Here is a 25,160-nt window from a genome sequence, read left to right on the forward strand (position 1 = left end):
CTCCGTGACGGTTTAACGGTATAAGGGGACACATTTTTAGTGTTTACTTCTGTGTTTGCAAGGAGCATAATTAAAAGAGCAACCTTTTCCTTTTGCATCCTTAGCGCTGCACAAGATGGCTCTTTCAGCTACAAACGTCTTGGGGGGGGGGGTTAAAGGTTCCCTTTCAACTTGCTCCAATCAGGCTTCGGCCTACACTCTGTTCCTCTGCTCCTCCTGCTGTCCCTGGGCTCTAACACCGCCAGTTGGTGCCTGGAAGTGCTGTGTGCACAGTCAACAGTCGCTCCTCTGTTATTGGGGTTCAGTAACGTCAGCTGATCCCCAGCTGTGTGTGCGGTAATACCTCCAATCTGCTCCTCCTGCTGTCCCTGGGCTCTAACACCGCCAGTTGGTGCCTGGAAGTGCTGTGTGCACAGTCAACAGTCGCTCCTCTGTTATTGGGGTTCAGTAACGTCAGCTGATCCCCAGCTGTGTGTGCGGTAATACCTCCAATCTGCTCCTCCTGCTGTCCCTGGGCTCTAACACCGCCAGTTGGTGCCTGGAAGTGCTGTGTGCACAGTCAACAGTCGCTCCTCTGTTATTGGGGTTCAGTAACGTCAGCTGATCCCCAGCTGTGTATCCGGCAACGTGTCATGCGACCGCCACGCTGGCACAACTAAAATGTAAGGGGACCTGTCCCCCCCCCCTAGGCGTTTGTTACTGAAAGAGCCACCATGTGCAGCACTAATACTGCACAAGGGAAAGGTCGCTCTTGAAATTAGGCTCCTTGGAAACGCTGAACTACACACTCATGTAATGTGTCCCCTCACACCGTCCAACCGTCCCGGAGGTGGGACTTTCCTTTGTAATGTGACGCAGCACAGCCGTCATTGCTACCCCCTTGGCACCGTGTGCTGCCTCCTTAGCGTTGTTTGATTCCGTCATGGACCCTGCACTGTTATGTTATCCCTTGGCCATGCACAGTTTGCGCTGCCCGTCCTCTGACATCATTTGTTGTCGTTCTGGCTGCGCCTGTGCGTCCACGCTGCCCGAAATCCCACCTCGCAGTGTCGTCTAATGTGATCCCACAGTGGGCCTGGTATCCATGGCCATGCGCAGTGCATATACTAGCCTCTCATTCCCCTTCTTCATGCTTCTTCAGACTAGGCGGCGTCAGCTGATCCCTAATAGCATGCCACGGCCGTGACGCCGCACAGTCTGAAGAAGCATGAAGGAGGTGAGTGAGAGGCGATGATATGCACTGCGCATGCCCATGGATCCCTGGCCCGCAGTGGGATTACATTTGATGACACTGCAAGGTTGGATCTCGGGCAGCTTTGACGCACAGGCACTGCCAGCCTGACACCTAAATGATGTCAGAAGACGGGCACCGCTAACTGTGCATGGCCAAGGGATAACATTACAGCGCGGGCTCCGTGACAGAACCAAACAACGTTGAGGAGGTGGCGCACGGCACCAAGGGGGTTGGAATGACGGCTGTGCTGTGTCACATTACAAAGGAAAGTCCCACTCCCGGGATGGTTTGACGGTGTGAGGGGACACATTATATGAGTGTGTACTTCAGCGTTTGCAAGGAGCATTATTTTCGGAGCCACCATTTTCCATGTGCAGTATTACTGCTGTACAAGATGGCTATTTCAGCAACAAATGCCTGGGGGGGGGGGTTAAAGGTTCCCTTTACACTTGCTCCACTGCAGGCTTCGGCCTACACTCTGCTCCTCTTTGATTCCCTGGGTTTCAACACTGTCAGTTGACACCTGGAAGTGTTGTCTACACAGAAAAAACATTAGGTGATGTGTCAGTGGGGTTCAGCACCGCCAGCTGTTCCCCTGCTGTGTAGTCGGCAACGTGTCCAGCACAAGCCACGCTGGCACAACAGAACAAAAGCTTCCACCAGTGCAGGCTTCGGCCTACACTTTGCTCCTCTCCTCCTCCTGCTGACCCTGGGCTCTAACACCGCTAGTTTTTGCCCGGAACTGCTAGCTGCACAGAGAAAAACACCAGCCAATGTGTTAGTGGGGTTCAGCAACGCCAGCTGTTCCCCTGCTGTGTAGCTGGCAACGTGTCCTGCAAACGCCACGCAGGCACATGAACTGAAATTGAAGGGAGCCTGGCCCCCTCTCCCCCAGGTGTTTCTATGTATAACAGCCACCTTGTACAGCAGTACTGCTGCATTTGTACAAGGTGGCTGACTTTTTATCCTTGCCCACGTGGAACTCAACACGTACAAAATGTGTCTCTTTGAGACCATTCCACTGTCCCTGAGGTGTGACTTTCCTTTCTAATGATACGCAGCACCCCCCTTGGTAGCGCTTCCCGTCTTCTGACATCATCGGTTGGCTAGTTGCGCCTGTGCGTCCGCCCTGCCTGAATAAAATGCTCCTCGTTGTCTTAATTATTTTGACTGCGAGGGTGTGATTGATGGGCACGAGCAGTGCATATCTTCGCCTGTCTTAACTCATCTCCTTCCGCCTTCTTCAGACTGTGCAGCCTCATGGCCGCGGCATGCGAGAAGGGATCAGATGAGGCCGCCCAGTCTGAAGCAGGTGTAAGGACATGTGTGAGCGGCAAACATATTTAGTGCACCAGGGCACGAATCCCAGCACCGCAGTGTGATTTTTTAAAAACACACTGTGGGTCTGGGATTCATGTCCACCGCTAACCGCAACGGCCAACATGAAATGAGGTCATAAGACAGGAAGCGCTCACAGCGCATGGCCAAGGGATCACACAATAGCGCAGACTCCTGTACAGCAAATAACAACGCTCAGGAATCTGCGCACAGCAGCTGTGTGTTAATTTTGACACCTGTGCTGCATCTCCGTAAAAAGGAAAGTCACGCCTCCACTACTGTTTGACAGTATAATGGGCTAAATAGTGTACGTGTTTTATTCATCGTGTGCAAGGAGCAAATTAAATAGAGCAACCTTTTACTTGTGCAGCATTAATGCTGCACAAGGTGTGGCTCTTGTACCTTGCAACACCTGAGGGGTGGGTTAAAGGTAACCTTTGAAATTGGTTCAACTAGGCTTCGGCCTACACTCTGCTCCTCTACTCCTCCTGCTGACCCTGGGCTCTAACAACGCTAGTTTTTGCCCGGACATGCAATCTGCACAGAGAAAAACACCAGTCAATGTGTCAGTGGGGTTCAGCAACGCCAGCTGTTCCCCTGCTGTGTAGCTTGCAACGTGACCTGCAAACGCCACGCAGGCACATGAACTGAAATTGAAGGGAGCCTGCCCCCCACCCCCAGGTGTTTCTATGTATAACAGCCACCTTGTACAGCAGTACTGCTGCATTTGTACAAGGTGGCTGACTTTTTCTCCTTGCCCACGTGGAACTCAACACGTACAAAATGTGTCTCATTAGAGACCATTACAATGTCCCTGAGGTGTGACTTTCCTTTCTAATGATACGCAGCACCACCCTTGTTAGCGCTGCCCGTCTTTTGACATCATTAGTTAGCTGGCTGCGCCTGTGCATCTCCCCTGCTCGAAACAACGCCCCTCGGTGTGTTATGTTTTTGGACAGCGAGGGTGTGATTGATGGGCATGTGCAGTGCATATGTTTGCCTGTGTTCACTCATCTCCTTCCGCCTTCTTCAGACTGGGTGTCCTCATGGCCGCGGCAGGCGATAAGGGATCAGATGAGGCCGCCCAGTCTGAAGCAGGTGTAAGGACATGTGTGAGCGTCAAACATATTTACTGCACAAGGCCACGAATCCCAGCCACGCAGTGTGATTTTTTGAAAACACACTGTGGGTCTGGGATTCATGTCCATCGCTAACCGCAACGGCCAACATAAAATGAGGTCAGAAGACAGGAAGCGCTCACAGCGCATAGCCAAGGGATCACAAGAGCGCAGACTTCTGTACAGCAACTAACAACGCTCAGGAAGCTGCGCCCATGCAAAAAGGTGTTATTTTCGACACCTGTGCTGCTTTTCTTTAAAAAGACAAGTCACGCCTCCACTACTGTTTAACAGTATAATGGGCTAAATAGTGTACGTGTTGCATTCAGCGTGTGCAAGTAGACAAATTAATAGAGCAACCTTTTACTTGTGCAGCATTAATGCTGCAGAAGGAGTGGCTCTTGTACTTTGTAACACCTGAGGGGGGGTTAAAGGTAACCTTTGAAATTGGTTCAACTAGGCTTCGGTCTACACTCTGCTCCTCTCCTCCTCCTGCTGACCCTGGGCTCTAACACCGCTAGTTTTTGCCCGGAAATGCTAGCTGCACAGAGAAAAACACCAGCCAATGTGTTAGTGGGGTTCAGCACCGCCAGCTGTTCCCCCGCTGTGTAGCCGGCATCGTGTCCAGCAAAAGCCACGCTGGCACAACCGACCAAAAGCTGCCACCAGTGCAGGCTTCGGCCTACACTTTGCTCCTCTCCTCCTCCTGCTGACCCTGGGCTCAAACACCGCTAGTTTTTGCCCGGAAATGCTAGCTGCACAGAGAAAAACACCAGCCAATGTGTTAGTGGGGTTCAGCAACGCCAGCTGTTTCCCTGCTGTGTAGCTTGCATCGTGTCCAGCACAAGCCACGCTGGCACAACTGACCAAAAGCTGCCACCAGTGCAGGCTTCGGCCTACACTTTGCTCCTCTCCTCCTCCTCCTGCTGACCCTGGGCTCTAACACCGCTAGTTTTTGCCCGGACATGCAATCTGCACAGAGAAAAACACCAGTCAATGTGTCAGTGGGGTTCAGCAACGCCAGCTGTTCCCCTGCTGTGTAGCTTGCAACGTGACCTGCAAACGCCACGCAGGCACATGAACTGAAATTGAAGGGAGCCTGCCCCCCACCCCCAGGTGTTTCTATGTATAACAGCCACCTTGTACAGCAGTACTGCTGCATTTGTACAAGGTGGCTGACTTTTTCTCCTTGCCCACGTGGAACTCAACACGTACAAAATGTGTCTCATTAGAGACCAATGCTAATGTCCCTGAGGTGTGACTTTCCTTTTTAATGACACGCAGCACCCCCATTGTTAGCGCTGCCCGTCTTCTGACATCATTGGTTGGCTGCCTGTGCGTCCGCCCTGCCCGACACAACGCCCCTCGTTGTCTCATATTTTGGATGCGAGGGTGTTATTGATGGGCATGTGCAGTGCATATGTTCGCCTGTTTTAAGTCACCTCCTTCTGCCTTCTTCAGACTGGGTGTCCTCATGGCCGCGGCATGCGATAAGGGATCAGATGAGGCCGCCCAGTCTGAAGCAGGTGTAAGGACATGTGTGAGCGGCAAACATATTTAGTGCACAAGGGCAAGAATCCCAGCACCGCAGTGTGATTTTTAAAAAAAACACTGTGGGTCTGGGATTCATGTCCACCGCTAACCGCAACGGCCAACATGAAATGAGGTCATAAGACAGGAAGCGCTCACAGCGCATAGCCAAGGGATCACAAGAGCGCAGACTCCTGTACAGCAACTAACAACGCTCAGGAAGCTGCGCCCATGCAAAAAGGTGTTATTTTCGACACCTGTGCTGCTTTTCTTTAAAAAGACAAGTCACGCCTCCACTACTGTTTAACAGTATAATGGGCTAAATAGTGTACGTGTTGCATTCAGCGTGTGCAAGTAGACAAATTAATAGAGCAACCTTTTACTTGTGCAGCATTAATGCTGCAGAAGGAGTGGCTCTTGTACTTTGTAACACCTGAGGGGGGGTTAAAGGTAACCTTTGAAATTGGTTCAACTAGGCTTCGGCCTACACTCTGCTCCTCTCCTCCTCCTGCTGACCCTGGGCTCTAACACCGCTAGTTTTTGCCCGGAAATGCTAGCTGCACAGAGAAAAACACCAGCCAATGTGTTAGTGGGGTTCAGCACCGCCAGCTGTTCCCCCGCTGTGTAGCCGGCATCGTGTCCAGCAAAAGCCACGCTGGCACAACCGACCAAAAGCTGCCACCAGTGCAGGCTTCGGCCTACACTTTGCTCCTCTCCTCCTCCTCCTGCTGACCCTGGGCTCTAACACCGCTAGTTTTTGCCCGGACATGCGATCTGCACAGAGAAAAACACCAGTCAATGTGTCAGTGGGGTTCAGCAACGCCAGCTGTTCCCCTGCTGTGTAGCTTGCAACGTGACCTGCAAACGCCACGCAGGCACATGAACTGAAATTGAAGGGAGCCTGCCCCCCACCCCCAGGTGTTTCTATGTATAACAGCCACCTTGTACAGCAGTACTGCTGCATTTGTACAAGGTGGCTGATGTTTTCTCCTTGCCCACGTGGAACTCAACACGTACAAAATGTGTCTCTTTGAGACCATTCCACTGTCCCTGAGGTGTGACTTTCCTTTCTAATGATACGCAGCACCCCCCTTGGTAGCGCTTCCCGTCTTCTGACATCATTGGTTGGCTACTTGCGCCTGTTCGTCCGCCCTGCCTGAATAAAATGCTCCTCGTTGTCTTACTTATTTTGACTGCGAGGGTGTGATTGATGGGCATGAGCAGTGCATATCTTCGCCTGTCTTAACTCATCTCCTTCCGCCTTCTTCAGACTGTGCAGCCTCATGGCCGCGGCATGCGAGAAGGGATCAGCAGAGGCCGCCCAGTCTGAAGCAGGTGTAAGGACGTGTGTGAGCGGCCAAAATATTTACTGCTCAAGGCCACGAATCCCAGCACCGCAGTGTGGATTTATGAAAAGACACTGTGGGTCTGGGATGTATGGCCATCGTTAACCGCACCGGCCAACATGAAATGATGTCATAAGATGGGCAGCGCTAACAGGGCATTGCCAAGGGATAACACAAGAGCGCAGACTCCTGTACAGCAAATAACAACGCTCAGGAAGCTGCGCCAAGCACCAAGGCGTTATTTTGGACACCTGTGCTGCGTCTCATCAAAAAACCAAGTCACGCATCCACTACAGTTTGACTGTAGAATGGGCTAAATTGTGTATGTCTTTCATTCAGCGTGTGCAAGTAGACAAATTAATAGAGCAACCTTTCACTTGTGCAGCATTAATACTGCACAAGGTGTGTCTCTTGTACTTTGTAACACCTGAGGGGGGGGTTAAAGGTTTCCTTTGAAATTGGTTCAACTAGGCTTCGGCCTACACTCTGCTCCTCTCCTCCTCCTCCTGCTTCAACACGGGCTCTAACATCGCTAGTTTTTGCCCGCAAGTGCTAGCTGCACAGAGAAAAACACACGCCATTGTGTTAGTGGGGTTCAGCAACGCCAGCTGTTTCCCCAGTGTGTAGCCGGCAAAGTGTCCTCCAAACGCAACGCAGACACAAAGCTGCCTCCAGTGCAGGCTTCGGCCTACACTCATCTCCCCCTGCTTACCCTTTGCTCCAACACCGCTAGTTGGGGCTCTAGGAAGACAATCTTTAATAGGCAATGCATCCGGGTTCCAGCACCGCCAGCTGGTTCTCGGCAGTGTTCTTGTCACAGGTACTCCCTCGTGCCAAGCCTGGTTTCAGCACCGTCAGCTGTTTCCGGGTTGTGTCAAGCTCACTGAGACGCCTATGTTTGCCCCGTCGTGGTGCGGTCGAGTTAGCCAACTCCAGGGTGCCTCCAGTTTAGGAGCTTCCTATGTGGGCTGCGTGAACTGGTAGTCAAGGCTGGTTCTGTAGTGCCAGTAGGCCCAGCTCCCCCTGTAGGACTGTTGGGGTTCGGTAACTGCGGCTGCCTCGCGGCCTAGCTGTTCTCTCCTCTCCTGTGGACCTTCGGGTCCACCACCTGGTTCCAGCACCGTCAGCTGGTTCCGGGCCGAGCCTTTGGCTTAGGTGCCTCCTCCTGGGTATCCGAGTTCCGCCAACGCCAGGCGGTCCTTGGTAGTGCTTTTAAGTGCGGGCACCTACAGCTTAGTAACCGGGTTCCAGCTCCGTCAGCTGGTCCTCGGTCGTGCCATTGGCTCTTGCACACTGGGGCAACGCATCCGGGTTCCAGCACCGCCAGCTGGTTCTCGGCAGTGTTCTTGTCACAGGTACTCCCTCGTGCCAAGCCTGGTTTCAGCACCGTCAGCTGTTTCTGGGTTGTGTCAACTTCACTGAGACGCCTATGCTTGCCCCGTCGTGGTGCGGTCGAGTTAGCCAACTCCAGGGTGCCTCCAGTTTAGGAGCTTCCTATGTGGGCTGCGTGAACTGGTAGTCAAGGCTGGTTCTGTAGTGCCAGTAGGCCCAGCTCCCCCTGTAGGACTGTTGGGGTTCGGTAACTGCGGCTGCCTCGTGGCCTAGCTGTTCTCTCCTCTCCTGTGGACCTTCGGGTCCACCACCTGGTTCCAGCACCGTCAGCTGGTTCCGGGCCGAGCCTTTGGCTTAGGTGCCTCCTCCTGGGTATCCGAGTTCCGCCAACGCCAGGCGGTCCTTGGTAGTGCTTTTAAGCGCGGGCACCTACAGCTTAGTAACCGGGTTCCAGCACCGTCAGCTGGTCCTCGGTCGTGCCATTGGCTCTTGCACACTGGGGCAACGCATCCGGGTTCCAGCACCGCCAGCTGGTTCTCGGCAGTGTTCTTGTCACAGGTACTCCCTCGTGCCAAGCCTGGTTTCAGCACCGTCAGCTGTTTCCGGGTTGTGTCAACTTCACTGAGACGCCTATGCTTGCCCCGTCGTGGTGCGGTCGAGTTAGCCAACTCCAGGGTGCCTCCAGTTTAGGAGCTTCCTATGTGGGCTGCGTGAACTGGTAGTCAAGGCTGGTTCTGTAGTGCCAGTAGGCCCAGCTCCCCCTGTAGGACTGTTGGGGTTCGGTAACTGCGGCTGCCTCGCGGCCTAGCTGTTCTCTCCTCTCCTGTGGACCTTCGGGTCCACCACCTGGTTCCAGCACCGTCAGCTGGTTCCGGGCCGAGCCTTTGGCTTAGGTGCCTCCTCCTGGGTATCCGAGTTCCGCCAACGCCAGGCGGTCCTTGGTAGTGCTTTTAAGCGCGGGCACCTACAGCTTAGTAACCGGGTTCCAGCACCGTCAGCTGGTCCTCGGTCGTGCCATTGGCTCTTGCACACTGGGGCAACGCATCCGGGTTCCAGCACCGCCAGCTGGTTCTCGGCAGTGTTCTTGTCACAGGTACTCCCTCGTGCCAAGCCTGGTTTCAGCACCGTCAGCTGTTTCCGGGTTGTGTCAACTTCACTGAGACGCCTATGCTTGCCCCGTCGTGGTGCGGTCGAGTTAGCCAACTCCAGGGTGCCTCCAGTTTAGGAGCTTCCTATGTGGGCTGCGTGAACTGGTAGTCAAGGCTGGTTCTGTAGTGCCAGTATGCCCAGCTCCCCCTGTAGGACTGTTGGGGTTCGGTAACTGCGGCTGCCTCGCGGCCTAGCTGTTCTCTCCTCTCCTGTGGGCCTTCGGGTCCACCACCTGGTTCCAGCACCGTCAGCTGGTTCTAGGCAGTGTCTTTTGCTCTTGTACCTTCTGCTCCCCATCCTGGTTCCAGTAACGTCAGTTGGTTCCGGGCAGAGCCTTTGGCTTAGGTGCCTCCTTCTGGGTATCCAAGTTCCACCAACGTCAGGTGGTCCTTGGTAGTGCTTTCAGGCACGGGTACCTCCTGCTTAGTAACCGGGTTCCAGTAACGTCAGCTGGTCCTCGGTAGTTCCATTGGCTCTTGGACCTTCGGCTACCCATCCGGGTTCCAGTACCGTCAGCTGGTTCTCGGCAGTGTCTTTTGCTCTTGTACCTTCTGCTCCCCATCCTGGTTCCAGTAACGTCAGCTGGTTCCGGGCAGAGCCTTTGGCTTAGGTGCCTCCTTCTGGGTATCCGAGTTCCGCCAACGTCAGGCGGTCCTTGGTAGTGCTTTTTAGCACGGGTACCTCCTGCTTAGTAACCGGGTTCCAGTAACGTCAGCTGGTCCTCGGTAGTTCCATAGGCTCTTGAACCTTCGGGTAGCCATCCGAGTTCCAGTTCCATCAGCTGGTTCTTGGCATTTTCTCAGCCTTCTTGTACCTTCTGCTACATTTCCAAGTTTAAGACCCTAAAGTCGACGACCCGGAAGACCACCCCGATGACGACTACGACGACGACCCGGAAGACCACCCCGATGACGACGACGACGACGGCGGAGACGACGACGACGGCGGAGACGACGACGGCGGAGATGACGACACTGAAGACGACGACCCTGGAGACGACGACATGGAAGACCGAGAAGCAGAAGAACAAGAGGCTGCAGAACAAAGAGCAGAAGAACATTAAGCATAACACTTAATATCAGAGCAAAAGATATTATCTAAATTATATGCAGAAGAAGACTAAGCAGTGTATGGGGGTGAGTCCGTTCCTCCTCGTGGTGCCCCTGGATAAAGCCTGATGCTGCAGGCCAAACTGAACGCGGACAAATGTAACTTTTGTGACTGGCAGAACGGAAGGTGTAATCTTCAAACTTTTATAGATAACAACTACGGGAATGCCTGTCACAAATGAGAATATGATGAAGAAGTAGAATAGGAAGAATAATAACAGTGGAATAAAAAGAATATGTAGAATAGGAAGAATAATAATAGTTGAAGAAAATGAATATGAAGAATGTAATAAAAAAAAAAAATAGGTAGAAGATGAAGAAGAAGATGAATAAGGTGAAGAAGTTGATGTCAAAGATGCTGATGATGATGAAGATGAAAGTGTGGGAAAAGGAAAAAAAAGAAGGGGAAGGTCGTGGAATAGTGAAACATCAATATCTGACAAAATAAAAAAAAATTTACATAGTCAATATCTTTTTCAATCCGAACGTCTTTAAAAAAAAAAAAAATCATGCTATTCTATTTGATTGGGCTAATCCTCATTGCCTTTAATGTCTCGCCACCTCCCCCATACATCCTACATTATTCTTAGTTGTTTTCCTTCATGTAGAATGAACCTACAAGGAAAGAAAGGGTTTATTTTAATTCCGATATTTTGGTCCCATTGACTTGCATTGGGATCGGGTATCGGTATCGGCGATATCCGATATTTTTTGAATATCGGCCGATCCAAACCGATACCGATACTTTCCGATATCGGAAGGTATCGCTCAACACTAGTCAGGAGTAGTATTATAGTAGTTATATTCTTGTACATAGGAGCAGTATTATAGTAGTTATATTCTTGTACATAGGGGCAGTATTATAGTAGTTATATTCTTGTACATAGGGGCAGTATTATAGTAGCTATATTCTTGTACATAGGGGCAGTATTATAGTAGTTATATTCTTGTACATAGGGGCAGTATTATAGTAGTTATATTCTTGTACATAGGAGCAGTATTATAGTAGTTATATTCTTGTACATAGGAGCAGTATTATAGTAGTTATATTCTTGTACATAGGAGCAGTATTATAGTAGTTATATTCTTGTACATAGGAGCAGTATTATAGTAGTTATATTCTTGTATAATACTGCCCCTATGTACAAGAATATGGAAAGAGGGTCTTCCAGCAAGACAGTGTGAGGAAGGCAACAATCCACATTTATTGATTCATTTTACAATCGATTTAAAAAATCTGATTTATCTTCAAGCCGCACCCTGGACTGTTCTGTGCGAAGCACAAGACTGCATCTAACCTTTACAACAATGTTGGGCTGACTCTCTCTCTCCCCTACCCCCTGCATATCTTTCGTAAAAGAATATAACTTCTATAATACTGCCCCTATGTCCAAGAATATAACCACTATAATACCGCCCCAATGTACAAGAATATAACTACTATAATACTGCCTCATATGTACAAGAATATAACTACTATAATACTGCCCCTATGTACAAGAATATAACTACTATAATACTGACCCTATATACAAGAATATAACTGCTATAATACTGCTCCTTTGTACAAGAATATAACTACTATAATACTGCTCCTATATACAAGAATATAACTACTATAATACTGACCCTATATACAAGAATATAACTGCTATAATACTGCTCCTTTGTACAAGAATATAACTACTATAATACTGCTCCTATATACAAGAATATAACTTCTATAATACTGACCCTATATACAAGAATATAACTACTATAATACTGTCCCTATATACAAGAATATAACTGCTATAATACTGCTCCTATGTACAAGAATATAACTACTATAATACTGTCCCTATATACAAGAATATAACTACTATAATACTGTCCCTATATACAAGAATATAACTGCTATAATACTGCTCCTTTGTACAAGAATATAACTACTATAATACTGTCCCTATATACAAGAATATAACTACTATAATACTGCTCCTATATACAAGAATATAACTACTATACTACTGCCCCTATGTACAAGAATATAACTACTATAATATTGCCCCCTATGTACAAGAATATAACTACTATAATACTGCCCCTATGTACAAGAATATAACTACTATAATACTGCTCCTATGTACAAGAATATAACTACTATAATACTACCCCTATGTACAAGAATATAACTACTATAATACTGCCCCCTATGTACAAGAATATAACTACTATAATACTGCCCCTATGTACAAGAATATAACTATTATAATACTGCCCCTATGTACAAGAATATAACTACTATAATACTGCCCCTATGTACAAGAATATAACTACTATAATACTGCTCAGATGCAGTTAAAGTTCAGACTTTCAGCTTTCATTTGAGGGTATCCACATTAAAATTGGATGAAGGGTTTAGGAGTTTCAGCTCCTTAACATGTGCCACCCTGTTTTTAAAGGGACCAAAAGTAATTGGACAGATTCAATAATTTTAAATAAAATGTTCATTTTTAGTACTTGGTTGAAAACCCTTTGTTGGCAATGACTGCCTGAAGTCTTGAACTCATGGACATCACCAGACGCTGTGTTTCCTCCTTTTTGATGCTCTGCCAGGCCTTCACTGCGGTGGTTTTCAGTTGCTATTTGTTTGTGGGCCTTTCTGTCTGAAGTTTAGTCTTTAACAAGTGAAATGCTGCTCAATTGGGTTGAGATCAGGTGACTGACTTGGCCATTCAAGAATATTCCACTTCTTTGCTTTAATAAACTCCTGGGTTGCTTTGGCTTTATGTTTTGGGTCATTGTCCATCTGTAGTATGAAACGACGACCAATCAGTTTGGCTGCATTTGGCTGGATCTGAGCACACAGTATGGCGGCTCTGAATACCTCAGAATTCATTCGGCTGCTTCTGTCCTGTGTCACATCATCAATAAACACTAGTGACCCAGTGCCACTGGCAGCCATGCATGCCCAAGCCATCACACTGCCTCCGCCGGGTTTATGCATGCCCGCGCCATCACACTGCCTCCGCCGTGTCTTACAGATGATGTGGTATGCTTTGGATCATGAGCTGTACCACGCCTTCGCCATACTTTTCTCTTTCCATCATTCTGGTAGAGGTTGATCTTGGTTTCATCTGTCCATAGAATGTTCTTCCAGAACTCTGCGGCTTTTTTAGATGTTTTTTAGCAAAGTCCAGTCTAGCCTTTTTATTCCTGATACTTATGAGTGGCTGCACCGTGCAGTGAACCCTCTGTATTTACTTTCATGCAGTCTTCTCTTTATGGTAGGTTTGGATATTGATACGCCGACCTCCTGGAGAGTGTTGGTCACTTGGTTGGTTGTTGTGAAGGGGTTTCTCTTCACCATGGAGATTATTCTGCGATCATCCACCACTGTTGTCTTCTGTGGGCGCCCAGGTCTATTTGCATTGATGAGTTCACCAGTGCTTTCTTTCTATCTCAGGATGTACCAAACTGTAGATTTTGCCACTCCTAATATTGTAGCAATTTCTCAGATGGGTTTTTTCTGTTTTCGCAGCTTAAGGATGGCTTGTTTCACCTGCATGGAGAGCTCCTTTACCGCATGTTTACTTCACAGCAAAACCTTCCAAATACAAGCACCACACCTCAAATCAACTCCAGGCCTTTTATCTGCTTAATTAAGAATGACATAACGAAGGGATTGCCCACACCTGTCCATAATATAGCCTTGGAGTCAATTGTCCAATTACTTTTGGTCCCTTTAAAAACAGGGTGGCACATGTTAAGGAGCTGAAACTCCCAAACCCTTCATCTAATTATAATGTGGATACCCTCAAATGAAAGCTGAAAGTCTGAACTTCAACTGAATCTAAATTGTTTTGTTTAAAATTCATTGTGGTAATGTCTATAACCAAAATTAGAAAAATGTTGTCTCTGTCCAAATATATATGGACCTAACTGTATACAAGAATATAACTACTATAATACTGCCCCTATATACAAGAATATAACTACTATAATACTGCTCCTTTGTACAAGAATATAACTACTATAATACTGCCCCTATGTACAAGAATATACCTACTATAATACTGCTCCTATGTACAAGAATATAACTACTATAATACTGCCCCTATGTACAAGAATATACCTACTATAATACTGCCCCTATGTACAAGAATATAACTACTATAATACTGCCCCTATGTACAAGAATATACCTACTATAATACTGCTCCTATATACAAGAATATAACTACTATAATACTGCCCCTATGTACAAGAATATAACTACTATAATACTGCCCCTATGTACAAGAATATACCTACTATAATACTGCTCCTATGTACAAGAATATAACTACTATAATACTGCCCCTATGTACAAGAATATAACTACTATAATACTGCCCCTATGTACAAGAATATACCTACTATAATACTGCCCCTATGTACAAGAATATAACTACTATAATACTGCCCCTATGTACAAGAATATACCTACTATAATACTGCTCCTATATACAAGAATATAACTACTATAATACTGCCCCTATGTAGAAGAATATAACTACTATAATACTGCCCCTATGTACAAGAATATAAATACTATAATACTGCCCCTATGTACAAGAATATACCTACTATAATACTGCCCCTATGTACAAGAATATACCTACTATAATACTGCTCCTATATACAAGAATATAACTACTATAATACTGCCCCTATGTACAAGAATATAACTACTATAATACTGCCCCTATGTACAAGAATATAACTACTATAATACTGCCCCTATGTACAAGAATATAACTACTATAATACTGCCCCTATGTACAAGAATATACCTACTATAATACTGCTCCTGTATACAAGAATATAACTACTATAATACTGCTCCTATGTAAAAGAATATAACTACTATTATAAAATCTGATAAAACGAGATTTCCTGACTTGAGCTGAGCTACGAGTCCAGATCCAGGATTTCCTGCTATATATTTCAATGTAGCAGTTTATGTGATTTAGAATTTTCTTGTTGGGTCCTATTGAGGGGCCTCAGCCCCTAGTTGGGTCATATTGAGGGGCCTCAGCCCCTAGTTGGGTCATATTGAGGGGCCTCAGCCCCTAGTTGGGTCATATTGAGGGTCCGTCAGCCCCTAGTTGGGTCTTTTTGAGGGTCCGTCAGCCCTTAGATGGGTCATATTGAGGGGCCTCAGCCCCTAGTTGGGTCATATTGAGGGTCCGTCAGCCCCTAGTTGGGTCATATTGAGGGGCCTCAGCCCCTAGTTGGGTCATATTGAGGGGCCTCAGCCCCTAGTTGGGTCATATTGAGGGGCCTCAGCCCCTAGTTGGGTCATATTGAGGGTCCGTCAGCCCCTAGTTGGTTCATATTGAGGGTCCGTCAGCCCCTAGTTGGGTCATATTGAGGGGCCTCAGCCCCTAGTTGGGTCATATTGAGGGGCCTCAGCTCCTAGTTGGGTCATATTGAGGGTCCGTCAGCCCCTAGTTGGGTCATATTGAGGGTCCGTCAGCCCCTAGTTGGGTCCTATTGAGGGCCCTCAGCGCCTAGTTGGGTCCTATTGAGGGGCCTCAGCCCCTAGTTGGGTCATATTGAGGGCCCTCAGCGCCTAGTTGGCTCCTATTGAGGGGCTTCAGCCCCTAGTTGGGTCATATTGAGGGGCCTCAGCCCCTAGTTGGGTCATATTGAGGGGCCTCAGCCCCTAGTTGGGTCATATTGAGGGGCCTCAGCCCCTAGTTGGGTCCTATTGAGGGTCCGTCAGCCCCTAGTTGGGTCATATTAAGGGTCCGTCAGCCCCTAGTTGGGTCATATTGAGGGGCCTCAGCCCCTAGTTGGGTCATATTGAGGGGCCTCAGCCCCTAGTTGGGTCATATTGAGGGGCCTCAGCCCCTAGTTGGGTCCTATTGAGGGTCCATCAGCCCCTAGTTGGTTCATATTGAGGGTCCGTCAGCCCCTAGTTGGGTCATATTGAGGGGCCTCAGCCCCTAGTTGGGTCATATTGAGGGGCCTCAGCTCCTAGTTGGGTCATATTGAGGGTCCGTCAGCCCCTAGTTGGGTCATATTGAGGGCCCTCAGCGCCTAGTTGGGTCCTATTGAGGGGCCTCAGCCCCTAGTTGGGTCATATTGAGGGCCCTCAGCGCCTAGTTGGCTCCTATTGAGGGGCCTCAGCCCCTAGTTGGGTCATATTGAGGGTCCGTCAGCCTCTAGTTGGGTCATATTGAGGGGCCCCTCGTCCCCTATTTGTATCCTTTGAGGGATGTGCAGCAATGAATGTTGAGATGTTGCTTAAAGCTCTAGGACCCCAATGACCAATGTGTAACCGGATGCCCCAGGCTCCTGGTATAATAGTAGCTGTTCTGGTATAGAGGAGTTGTGTCCCCATCATTTACCAGGGGCCCTTAAAATTCCACTAGAAAGTGACAGTCTGTGGGGTCCACGGCGTCTCTGTCTCCCACTTTAAAAATCAGATGATGCAGATTGTTCTTTTTTGACCTGATACAATTCTGGTACAAGATGTAACTGATCCCCGACCTTATGTAAGAAAACGGAGGAGCCATCAATGCACAGGAATGTCGGGGGCTGATAATAATCTGCAGCAACCAAAAAAAGCAAAAACAAATATTTGGTGACGATCCAGGATCATATAAAGCACGGAGAGGAATCCACAAGATCCAAAACATCAGTAGAATGTTGGAAGTCGACAAAGAAATGTTACATTTTTATTGGAAGGATTTCTATTAAAAACCATTCAAAGAACACTACAAGTCCCAGCATGACCTGACCACTGAAAACAACCCAAATGCAATTCTCTTTTAACGTAAACTGTACGTAAATGACTACAACTCCCAATATTACTCTACACTACACATGATAGCAATACAAAAATCAACACAGAACAATACAAGCACTAATGCCAGAAAACAGACACTGATCATTTTCAAAATTAGTGTACAGATATTAGGAGATTCCAAATCAGCAGAATAGTGAGCGCAGCTCTGGGGTATAATACAGGATGTAACTCAGGATCAGTAATGTAATGTATGTACACAGTGACTGCACCAGCAGAATAGTGAGTGCAGCTCTGGGGTATAATACAGGATGTAACTCAGGATCAGTAATGTAATGTATGTACACAGTGACTGCACCAGCAGAACAGTGAGCGCAGCTCTGGGGTATAATACAGGAGGTAACTCAGGATCAGTAATGTAATGTATGTACACAGTGACTGCACCAGCAGAATAGTGAGTGCAGCTCTGTAGTATAATACAGGATGTAACTCAGGATCAGTAATGTAATGTATGTACACAGTGACTGCACCAGCAGAATAGTGAGCTCAGCTCTGGGGTATAATACAGGATGTAACTCAGGATCAGTAATGTAATGTATGTACACAGTGACTGCACCAGCAGAATAGTGAGTGCAGCTCTGGAGTATAATACAGGATGTAACTCGGGATCAGTAATGTAATGTATGTACACAGTGACTGCACCAGCAGAATAGTGAGTGCAGCTCTGGAGTATAATACAGGATGTAACTCAGGAGCAGTAATGTATGTACACAGTGACTGCACCAGCAGAATAGTGAGTGCAGCTCTGGAGTATAATACAGGATGTAACTCAGGATCAGTAATGTAATGTATGTACACAGTGACTGCACCAGCAGAATAGTGAGTGCAGCTCTGGAGAATAATCCAGGATGTAACTCAGGAGCAGTAATGTATGTACACAGTGACTGCACCAGCAGAATAGTGAGTGCAGCTCTGGAGCATAATACAGGATGTAACTCAGGATCAGTAATGTAATGTATGTACACAGTGACTGCACCAGCAGAATAGTGAGTGCTGCTCTGGGGTATAATACAGGATGTAACTCAGGATCAGTAATGTAATGTATGTACACAGTGACTGCACCAGCAGAATAGTGAGTGCAGCTCTGGGGTATAATACAGGATGTAACTCAGGATCAGTAATGTAATGTATGTACACAGTGACTGCACCAGCAGAATAGTGAGTGCAGCTCTGGGGTATAATACAGGATGTAACTCAGGATCAGTAATGTAATGTTTGTACACAGTGACTGCACCAGCAGAATAGTGAGCTCAGCTCTGGGGTATAATACAGGATGTAACTCAGGATCAGTAATGTAATGTATGTACACAGTGACTGCACCAGCAGAATAGTGAGTGCAGCTCTGGGGTATAATACAGGATCAGTAGAATGAAATTATATAATGGTTTACATAATTCCTTCACTATTCCACCAAATTGATTTTAATAAACGACATTTCAGCTCTGCTACATCCTTATCACTCTTTACAAATTTTTGCATGGCAGGACACACTTTGAAGTTGCGCCGTCAGCGGATTCCTCACCCTTGCTCGATAACATTTAATAGGTCTTGTGACAAACTCTGTAAAGCTGTAAGGACACTTGGAAGGAGTGGAGGAACGCGGTGATCTGCGGAGGTTAATGATTACACCTGGATATATGGAAGGCTCCTGTCATCTGTCGGATGGTGATGATACAGTGCAGGTGCCAGGACCCCACTGTAAGATCACACAGCCCCTGCCCCTGGATCTGCGCCTCGCAGATGTGCAGCCATAGGGGGCGCAGTAGAGGTTCGGGCCGAGTGCAGATTCTACAATGGAGCCCAGAACTCCCAGTTCCAGCATTTGGCCTCCCCTTCCCTTGCGCACCAATGTTTCCATTTCCATCACTAGTATTCTGTGGGCATCTGCTAGTGCTCGCTGGTATCAGCCCCATAATCTGCTCATCTTGTGTCTTAGTCCGTGGCACAATCTGAGTTATATCAATGGGTCAGACGATTCTGAAAACTGATTTTTAAGGTACAGAATCTGCGGCCATCATGCTCCTCGTTCTCGGCTTCAGGTCTTGTGAAATGCCAGATTACACTGAATTGGCAGAATATCAGACGTTCTGGATTATCAGAGGCCAGATTAGAGGAATTCCACTTTGTTGTGACGATTTAGTAGAATTCGATGCCAAACTGTATCCTTATCTACTATCATCCAATACAATCATTAATAGGTAACGTTTTACTCAGCATTAATCACTCTGCTGAGCGAAAACAGATAAACTTCCTTTTTTGTAGTATTGTGTTATGCAATCCAGAACCAGGATGTCATTATTCTGCCAAACAGCCGGGAAACAGTGCACTGGGCTGTAAGGGGTTAACACACTCCATACACAAATCTCTGAGAAGACAATTCATATTTTACTTATCAAAAGTCACTGTGTACATACAGTTATATGAAAAAGTTTGGGCACCCCTATTAATCTTAAGCTTAATGTTTTATAAAAATTGTTTTTTTGCAACAGCTATTTCAGTTTCATATATCTAATGACTGTTGGACACAGTAATGTTTCTGCCTTGAAATGAGGTTTATTGTACTAACAGAAAATGTGCAACCTGCATTCAAACACAATTTGACAGGTGCATAAGTATGGGCACCCTTATCATTTTCTTGTTTTACATACTCCTACATACTTTTTACTGACTTACTACAGCACTTTTTTTTGGTTTTCTAACCTCATTGAGCGTTGAACTTCATAGCCAGGTGTATGCAATCATGAGAAAAGCTACTTAAAGTGGCCACTTGCAAGTTGTTCTCCTGTTTCAATCTTCTCTGAAGAGTGGCATCATGGGCTCCTCAAAACAACTGTCTAATGATCTGAAAACAAAGATTATTCAACATAGTTGTTCAGGGGAAGGATACAAAAAGCTGTCTCAGAGATTTAACCTGTCAGTTTCCACTGTGAGGAATATAGTAAGGAAATGGAAGAACACAGGTACAGTTCTTGTTAAGGCCAGAAGTGGCAGGCCAAGAAAAACATCAGAAAGACAGAGAAGAAGAATAGTGAGATCAGTCAAGGACAATCTTCAGATCACCTCCAGAGAGCTGCAGCATCAACTTGCTGCAGATGGTGTCACTGTGCATCGGTCAACTATACAACGCACTTTGCACAAGGAGAAGTTGTATGGGAGAGTGATGCGAAAGAAGCCGTTTCTGCAAACACGCCACAAACAGAGTCAGCTGAGGTATGCAAAAGCACATTTGGAGAAGCCAATTTCTTTTTGGAAGAAGGTCCTGTGGACTGATGAAACCAAGATTGAGTTGTTTGGTCATACAAAAAGGCGTTATGCATGGCGGCCAAAAAACACAGCATTCCAAGAAAAACACTTGCTACCCACAGTAAAATTTGGTGGAGGTTCCATCATGATTTGGGGCTGTGTGGCCAATGCCGACACCGGGAATCTTGTTAAAGTTGAGGGACACATGGATTCCTCTCAGTATCAGCAGATTCTTGACAATAATGTTCATGAATCAGTGACAAAGTTGAAGTTACGCAGGGGATGGATCTTTCAGCAAGACAATGATCCAAAACACCGCTCCAAATCTACTCAGGCATTCATGCAGAGGAACAATTACACTGTTCTGGAATGGCCATCCCAGTCCCCAGACCTGAATATCATTGAACATCTGTGGGATCATTTGAAGAGGGCTGTCCATGCTCGGCGACCATCAAACTTAACTGAACTGGAATTGTTTTGTAAAGAGGAATGGTCAAAAATACCTTCATCCAGGATCCAGGAACTCATTAAAAGCTACAGGAAGCGACTAGAGGCTGTTATTTTTGCAAAAGGAGGATCTACTAAATATTAATGTCACTTTTATGGTGGGGTGCCCATACTTTTGCATCTGTCAAATTTTGTTTGAATGCAGATTGCACATTTTCTGTTAGTACAATAAACCTCATTTCAAGGCAGAAACATTACTGTGTCCAACAGTTATTAGATATATGAAACTGAAATAGCTGTTGCCAAAAAAACAATTTTTATAAAACATTAAACTTAAGATTAATAGGGGTGCCCAAACTTTTTCATATAACTGTACATTACATTACTGATCCTGAGTTACATCCTGTATTATACCCCAGAGCTGCACTCACTATTCTGCTGGTGCAGTCACTGTGTACATACATTACTGATCCTGAGTTACATCCTGTATTATACTACAGAGCTGCACTCACTATTCTGCTGGTGCAGTCACTGTGCACATACATTACATTACTGATCCTGAGTTACATCCTGTGTTATACTCCAGAGCTGCACTCACTATTCTGCTGGTGCAGTCACTGTGTACATACATTACATTACATTACTGATCCTGAGTTACATCCTGTATTATACCCCAGAGCTGCACTCACTATTCTGCTGGTGCAGTCACTGTGCACATACATTGCATTACTGATCCTAAGTTACATCCTGTATTATACCCCAGAGCTGCACTCACTATTCTGCTGGTGCAGTCACTGTGTACATACATTACATTACTGATCCTGAGTTACATCCTGTATTATACTCCAGAGCTGCACTCACTATTCTGCTGGTGCAGTCACTGTGTACATACATTACATTACTGATCCTGAGTTACATCCTGTATTATACTCCAGAGCTGCACTCACTATTCTGCTGGTGCAGTCACTGTGTACATACATTACATTACTGATACTGGGTTACCTCCTGTATTATCCTCCAGAGCTGCACTCACTATTCTGCTGGTGCAGTCACTGTGTACATACATTATATAACTGATCCCGAGTTACATCCTGTATTATACTCCAGAGCTGCACTCACTATTCTGCTGGTGCAGTCACTGTGTACATACATTACATTACTGATACTGGGTTACCTCCTGTATTATCCTCCAGAGCTGCACTCACTATTCTGCTGGTGCAGTCACTGTGTACATACATTACATTACTGATCCTGAGTTACATCCTGTATTATCCTCCAGAGCTGCACTCACTATTCTGCTGGTGCAGTCACTGTGTACATACATTACATTACTGATCCTGAGTTACATCCTGTATTATACCCCAGAGCTGCACTCACTATTCTGCTGGTGCAGTCACTGTGTACATACATTACATTACTGATCCTGAGTTACATCCTGTATTATACTCCAGAGCTGCACTCACTATTCTGCTGGTGCAGTCACTGTGTACATACATTACATTACTGATCCCGAGTTACATCCTGTATTATCCTCCAGAGCTGCACTCACTATTCTGCTGGTGCAGTCACTGTGTACATACATTACATTACTGATCCCGAGTTACATCCTGTATTATACTCCAGAGCTGCACTCACTATTCTGCTGGTGCAGTCACTGTGTACATACATTACATTACTGATACTGGGTTACCTCCTGTATTATCCTCCAGAGCTGCACTCACTATTCTGCTGGTGCAGTCACTGTGTACATACATTACATTACTGATCCTGAGTTACATCCTGTATTATCCTCCAGAGCTGCACTCACTATTCTGCTGGTGCAGTCACTGTGTACATACATTACATTACTGATCCTGAGTTACATCCTGTATTATACCCCAGAGCTGCACTCACTATTCTGCTGGTGCAGTCACTGTGTACATACATTACATTACTGATCCTGAGTTACATCCTGTATTATACTCCAGAGCTGCACTCACTATTCTGCTGGTGCAGTCACTGTGTACATACATTACATTACTGATCCCGAGTTACATCCTGTATTATCCTCCAGAGCTGCACTCACTATTCTGCTGGTGCAGTCACTGTGTACATGCATTACATTACTGTAAATATCACATTGCTTTGTGTCATGTTCACCTATGTCCTACAGATGGCGCTAGTGCAGTAATTTTAATAAGAGATTTCTCCTAATTCCCTTAGTGTCAAGTACACAATATAGACTGTGTGCTGAGACCCCACTAATTCTAAAGATAATGGGGTCCCGACCTCTATTCCTTGTGGCGGGTGGTCATTAAATCACAGGAAACTCTTGTAAACTTACATTTATAGTAATATAGTTATAGACATATCTCCATTTATAGGTAAAATAGATTCTCTTGGTTCATGCAGCTTTCCGTGAACACCTGAGCCTTACACTATGGCCGGTCCGAATAACTAAAGCAATTGTTACCATCCACCTCTCGTGTCTCCCCTTTTCCTCATAGTTTGTAGCTTGCGAGCAGCAGGGCTCTCATTCCTCCTGGTATCTGTTTTGAACTGTATTTCTGTTATGCTGTAATGTCTATTGTCTGTACAAGTCCCCTCTATAATTTGTAAAGCGCTGCAGAATATGTTGGCGCTATATAAATAAAAATTATTATTATTATTATTATTATTATTATTCTCTAACATGTCGCGAGGTTAATGAAAATTAAAGGGTCTGTGCAGATCAGTGGATATATTGGGTTATGGGACATGCAGACCCTGCAGTAGGAGAACTCAGTTTTTTGGTTCTTTCGGGAATGTCCCTTTCAGAGTCATCCTGAGAAGCGATTAGCAGAATTGTTGTATTTCAGCGCATAGTTTCCATTATTACCATTATTGCACAAGACGCAGATGTAGCAGAGCTGAGTTCTGTTATTTGGTATCACACACTTTAGTCGTGGAAGGAAAAACGTAATGATCATGTATATAAAAGTTCTGCAACTTCTAATCTACTGTACTTTGTATTTCAAGATTTTACATGTGTGGCTGATACATTGTAGCAAACTGTCAGGACCGGTAATAAGATGTATCTGCTGAAGAGCTCACAGAGCATTGTCTATACTGCACTGATACATTGTAGCAAACTGTCAGGACAGGTAATAAGATGTATCTGCTGAAAAGCTCACAGAGCATTGTCTATACTGCACTGATACATTGTAGCAAACTGTCAGGACAGGTAATAAGATGTATCTGCTGAAGAGCTCACAGAGCATTGTCTCTACTGCACTGATACATTGTAGCAAACTGTCAGGACAGGTAATAAGATGTATCTGCTGAAGAGCTCACAGAGCATTGTCTATACTGCACTGATACATTGTAGCAAACTGTCAGGACAGGTAATAAGATGTATCTGCTGAAGAGCTCACAGAGCATTGTCTATACTGCACTGATACATTGTAGCAAACTGTCAGGACAGGTAATAAGATGTATCTGCTGAAGAGCTCACAGAGCATTGTCTATACTGCACTGATACATTGTAGCAAACTGTCAGGAAAGGTAATAAGATGTATCTGCTGAAGAGCTCACAGAGCATTGTCTCTACTGCACTGATACATTGTAGCAAACTGTCAGGACAGGTAATAAGATGTATCTGCTGAAGAGCTCACAGAGCATTGTCTATACTGCACTGATACATTGTAGCAAACTGTCAGGACAGGTAATAAGATGTATCTGCTGAAGAGCTCACAGAGCATTGTCTATACTGCACTGATACATTGTAGCAAACTGTCAGGACAGGTAATAAGATGTATCTGCTGAAGAGCTCACAGAGCATTGTCTATACTGCATTGATACATTGTAGCAAACTGTCAGGACAGGTAATAAGATGTATCTGCTGAAGAGCTCACAGAGCATTGTCTTTTCTGCACTGATCTTAGAAATGTTGAGGATGAAGCCCAATGGGCCGATTCATTATTGCAGTTTTTGCCTTTTTTTTAGCTATTTTGTTTTTTAACCTTTTTTTTAATTTTTTTAAGCTGGAACCTACTTTATTGTCTATTTTCTGTGCTCGCCTGTTTTCCATGTTCTCCATTACGTTCGGGGTTTGTATTTTCTACATATTTGCAGCCAATTTATCAATGTTTTCTTTTTTTTAATTTGCCACTCTTTGTGCACACACGTTCTCCAGCCCGCCCGCCCGTCTGTCCGCCCGTCCATCCATACCTGCCTCTGGAGGGATTTTTTTTTTATACCTGAATTTTGCGTCATATTTAGCGAAACACATTTAATGTATAACCGGTAAAAGACAAAACTAAGGAGCGGTTCTGACTTTACACAAATCTGCGTGCGACAGTTTTGAAGAATTTGGCGCCAAAAAAGAAAAACCGCCGAAGAACAACGAGGCAGAAAAATAAAGAAAAGTGATAGAAAAAGAAAACAAATGATGGACAGAACTTGCCCGCGCTGCATTCACAGAGAACGATAGCATCCAGCGCTGTCACTGATGCGGAT

At 46.0% G+C, this 25,160-nt stretch overlaps 1 protein-coding gene across 2 annotated transcripts in view; it reads right to left on the minus strand.

The window, feature by feature from the left end:
- The window catches only part of NDRG1 (N-myc downstream regulated 1), a 71,443-nt gene that overhangs the window by 45,690 nt on the left and 593 nt on the right, over positions 1 to 25,160 (minus strand). The window lies entirely within an intron of this gene.

The sequence above is a fragment of the Ranitomeya imitator genome, chromosome 6 (assembly GCF_032444005.1).
Source record: "Ranitomeya imitator isolate aRanImi1 chromosome 6, aRanImi1.pri, whole genome shotgun sequence".
Classification (NCBI taxonomy): Eukaryota; Metazoa; Chordata; class Amphibia; order Anura; family Dendrobatidae; genus Ranitomeya; species Ranitomeya imitator.